Source organism: Plecotus auritus, assembly GCF_963455305.1.
Source record: "Plecotus auritus genome assembly, chromosome: 1".
In the NCBI taxonomy this organism is placed as follows: domain Eukaryota; kingdom Metazoa; phylum Chordata; class Mammalia; order Chiroptera; family Vespertilionidae; genus Plecotus; species Plecotus auritus.
The window spans coordinates 222,796,900-222,802,037 of NC_137770.1; the positions used below are offsets into that span (position 1 = coordinate 222,796,900).

Genomic DNA, 5,138 nt, shown 5'->3' on the forward strand with positions numbered 1-5,138 from the left:
TTTGCTCTCTCTCTCTCCCTCTCCCTTCCTCTCTGAAATCAATAAAAATATATTTAAAAAATAAATTAAAAATAAATAAATAAATTCTTGCCCAAGGATATTTTTCCATTGATTTTTAAGAAGAGTGGAAGAGAGAGGGAAAGACAGAGAGAAACATCAGTGTGAGAGAAACACATCAATTGGTTGCCTCCTGCATGAGCCCTGACCAGGGCCTCGGGCCAGGGAGGAGCCTACAACCAAGGTACGTGGCCTTGACCAGAATCGAACCCAGGACCCTTTGGTCCATAGACCAATGCTCTATCCACTGAGCCAAACCAGCTAGGGTTTAAGTGCTTATTAAACAGCAGTTCTTTCCCCGTCTGTTCCCCCAAAGTAGTCCTGGATTGGAGGACTCTGTCACAGACAATACTACAGAGTCTGGCGTTATTATTACCTGAATTTCAATCAGTACCTTCTTTTTTCTTTTTTTTTTTTTTATTCTTACAGTTTTATTTTTGTGCACACATTTGCTTAACAATCACTGAATCTTTAGGCCAGGTTGAGGTAATTGAAGAGCCTTTATAAGTAGTTTATATTGCCATATGCTGAAAACCCAGTCTGCAGCAAAATGGGGAATAACATCTTTCTAAAGATAGGTTGAGAAATTCTGATCCAGTAGGTTAAGATGTTTCCTCTCTCTGGTAGCAGGGCTGAGGCATACCTGGATGCTGGGCCACCATTCACAGGAAGAGCCAAGAAAACGGGGTACAGACCACCTTAGGTCCAAAAACAAGTCCAGCCAATCCACCTCGTGTTTGGTACAGGTTTCACCATTCAAATCACCTGTATTCAATGGTAAACTTACAACACTTTTGTAAGATACGTCCGCTGTCAAAAATGGGATCGCTGCCATTGGTAAACCAGCAGCTATACGAGCCTGTGTCACATTTAAGACAAGTCAAAAAAGACTGTTTGCTATTAGGCCACGGAGAGCAGCATGAAGCCCCACATATGTTGATCCATGTTCAAGTAGATTCCTTTCTGCTTCTGGAAGTTGGTTAATTTTTCTCTTTATGATGTGCAAAATGTGTTCTTTCTTGAAAGTATCATCTGATTCATGATTTTCCATCTTGAGCCTTATGCTCTCCCTGCAGCCTTCCTCGGCCCTAAGGCTCACCGCAGGCACGTGACTCCCTCATTCAGTGCTTTCATTCATCATTCTAAGGAACACAATAACCTGTCCTCTGGGGCGCTGTCCCTGGGGAGGTAGTTACGTCTCTTTTGTCAGAAGTCATTTCCAGAGCCAGTCTTGCACGCTCACCGATCGCAGCGGGGGCTGCTCATTTCGAAACTGGGAGGATGCTCTGTGGTTCCACACTTGGCCCAGGAAGCCCTGGCGGCCACTTGGGAGCCAGAACAGTACCAACCGAGAACTTCCTACTCGCCTTCCGCTCTGAGGGCACTGCCGAGAAAGGGTGGGAGGGCCGCCTGCTCAAGTGTGGCCTTCCAGGACAAGGTGGAGATGAGCATGGGGCACCGGGGCCTGTGAAGCCAGACGCGCAGCGGTGGGGAACAGAGGCCCCTCAGGAGCCGTGTGTACAAACCCGTCCACAGCCGCCAAGTGTACCAGCTGCAAGTGGAGCCTGTGAGGCGGGGGCAGGGTTTTCCAATGGCGCTTGTACCGTGAAGAAGCTTATACCTCATCTCAGCTCTTGGTGCAACTTGATTTGACGCTTCCTTCATGGGTCCCATTTACAAGGAGAAACTACTAACTCGGGATATGTTCATTAAGATACAGTGGAGGCTGCTGTGAGAAAGAGAAAGAAAAGTGGAAGTTTATTTTTCTGATGTAACAGTCTGAGCATAAGCTTTCCAGAGGAGGTATGCGGCTCCTTGTCGGAGACCCAGTTTCCTCCTCCATTTTTTTTTTTAAATGCTCTGCTGTTCTCATTACATAGCTTCCATCTCGTGAGGTCGGAAGGCTGCTCCAGCTCCCACCACCCTGTCCACATTCCAGCTGTCAAGAAGAAGAAAGGGAGTAGAAGAGGCCACCCTGCTTTACTTTAAAAGCACAGTCTGGAAGTTGCAAACATCAATTTCACTTTTATACCATTGGCCAGAACCTAGTCACATGATGACATCTAGCTGCAAGGGAGGCTGGGAAATGTAGTCATGAGTCCACCTGGAACATTACTATAGAACAGGGGGAGAATGTAATATTGGGGGACAGTTAGCATTCTCTGCACAAAGGACCAAACAGGAACATAAATCAGTGAAGCTTACTGAGTATGAGGACATATGCATATTTTGTGGGGGTGGTGGAGCCTAACGCAAACAGGAGAGCCCCATTTTGAGTCACGGCCGCTTTTACCCAAGCAGTACTGTCATGCAGAAATCCATGCTCAGTGTTCCAGATCTGTTGGTTTTCAAGAGAAGCCAGAAATCAACATTTAAATATATGTAATCTCCCAATTTTAAAATGTTGACCAAAAATAATTTCTTTAAACACTGTATGGGCCAAACATATATGTGGACTGGCATTTGGGGCCCTATGATTTGCATGGAAGTGCCAATGTGCTTAACTCTCTGCCTTAAATGCAAAACTTTTGAAATCCAAAGTTAGACCTAAAAGACAAATAAGGCTAATAAAGAGCTGTGATCAAGATCAACTCTTTAAAGTAAATAATCTTCGGTTTGTTAGTTGGGCATTGAGACAAGAAAATCATGAGTTGGTCATGAATTTCTTTCATCCTTCGAATATCACATTTGACTTTTCGGTGTGGAATCATTTTACTCTCTCTCTCTGGGTTGCAACAATCAGGTAGTTAGTTAACCAGGTAAATGCACTGGAGGAAATGCTCAGGCTCCATTTTTCACATGTAAGATGGAGATGACGTGTGCAGCAGCCACAAAATACAGGGTGGGGCAAATGTGGGTTTACAGGTGTTCATCTGGAAAGTAATACAATAATTAATCAATACTAGCACAAGAATAAACTGTGTTTCATGTGTTCATAACTGTAAACCTACTTTTGCCACACCCAGTATGCCACTCAGAGCTCCTGCTGTGGGAGCATAGTTGACTGTCAACCCAGATGCCACCTCCTGGACCCACCACCACGTTCACATGAAGACCACATGTTCTCTGAGTTGCTCCCAACCGATGAATGAGCACAGAGGGGCGCTTCTCCAATGGTTGACTTGGGCTCCAGGACTCCTCATCGCCTGGCCAAACCTCACTTGTGGTTGTACTGTGGTCAGAGACTCCTCCAGCCCCGCCCCCTTCCTTGCCCAGAACTTCTCTCCCACTTTCTCTGCTCCCTCCTCCATGCTCCTTCACAGGCTCCCCCTTCATAAATCCCTTGCCTACCTACCCCCATCTTGACATCTACTTCAAAGCAGACATGAACTAACACATGGTGCTAATAGCAGCAGTAATTCTGGAAGCAATTACAATTGACTGTGTGTGCTCTGTACCAGGCCCTGTGCTGACACAAGCACAGTTCTGAGAAGTAGAAATAGATTCCCTGGCAACCATAACAATAGCTAACGTTATTGATCACTTAGGAGGCAATCTTCACAAGAATTCTAAGGTAGGTAGTGAACTGTTGTTTTGGTTTTACAGGTGTGGAATGAGATTAAATAACTTGCTCAAGGTCATACAACTAGTAGGTGATAGACAGCGATTCAAACCCAAGGTTGTCCTACTCCAAAGCCCAGTTGCTCCGATGTCAGATATTTGTATCATCCCTCCCCAATTTCTACTGTATCCAAATGTCACCACAAACCACCCTCACAACTTAAATTATTTATGAATAATAGTACCTGTACAATTATTTATATAATATTTTTCTTTAAATCCACCGATTTTAAAATATATTTATTTATTTTAAAAAGAAACATAATATCCCTAGAGCAGTGGTCGGCAAACTCATTAGTCAACAGAGCCAAATATCAACAGTACAATGATTGAAATTTCTTTTGAGAGCCCAATTTTTTAAACTTAAACTTCTTCTAACACCACTTCTTCAAAATAGACTCGCCCAGGCCGTGGTATTTGGTGGAAGAGCCACACTCAAGGGGCCAAAGAGCCGCATGTGGCTCGTGAGCCGCGGTTTGCCGACCACAGCCCTAGAGTAAATAGTAAATTGCTCTCTCTTGCCGTAAATTGAAGACAATCCTAAAAATAATGTACACACTGCCACAATAAAAACAAAACAATATTATCAAATTTTTTCTGGACAATATTATAACATTTAAGTAGATACTAGAACTAAAGATAAAAAATCTGAGGCCTGCACTCATTTATAGTTGGGTGTGTGTGTGTGTTAGAGGGAGATTAGCAAGTGTTAGATGTTAAAGACACTAGCTTCAAATGAGGGCTGTTTTTCTTGACGAAACCAGAAAGGTTGAAGAAATTTTAAAAGGGACTGACTTCCTCAGTCTGTGACTGGATGCTCTTTAGTGCTGTGTCCATGCACTACCCCGGGTGGTACGCTTTGGGGAATAATGACTGATGTGAAAGTGGAGAATGCTCATTTGGAAAGTGAAGAATAAACAATTTTACATAATGGTCCCCCCCCCCTCAATCCCCTAAAAAATAATTTCGTTACTTTTCAGCCTCCGCAGGTCCTCAATGCACACAGATGTACCCTCAGGTTTATCTGGAGGGAGCAATCTTTCAAAAGTAAAACAGCCAGAGCCTGCAGCATGCGTGAACCCTGCTTTTGGGGCAGGTGTATCCGGTAGAGAAACAAAACACGGCTCTGTGGTTATGCCGCCCAGCGCGCTAGAGTTCAGCACATTCACAAATCAGCCTGCCTGGGAGGGGCCGAACCACACACAGCGACAAAGTGGGGTCTGTGTGAAAACCTCCTAGCCTCTTCGGGTGAAGACCGTGCTGATCCAGAGCTAAGCAACGTGGATGGAAAAGGCAGGCCACACCATCTGTGGGGATCTCCCCGGGGCCCATTCCAGCCCAATACTCCATAACATAGAGTAATGTGCTGTATGTTACAGAGACAACGGGTGAGACCCTACTGTAACAGATCCCACCCCTTGGCTGCAGTGTAAACACGTGTCAGGAAACCATACCCCCATTCTTCTCTCCCTAAGGTTTAACCCAGAAAGAAGAGCCTGGCATCTGGCCACTCTGTGGAT

At 44.8% G+C, this 5,138-nt stretch overlaps 1 pseudogene across 1 annotated transcript; it reads right to left on the bottom strand.

Annotated features, from left to right (window-relative positions):
- Positions 1-517: 517 nt before the first annotated feature.
- Positions 518-1,111, bottom strand: LOC308253362 (transmembrane protein 126A-like; annotated as a pseudogene). Its single transcript has one exon. The product of its transcript is annotated as a transmembrane protein 126A-like (transcript).
- Positions 1,112-5,138: the final 4,027 nt, after the last annotated feature.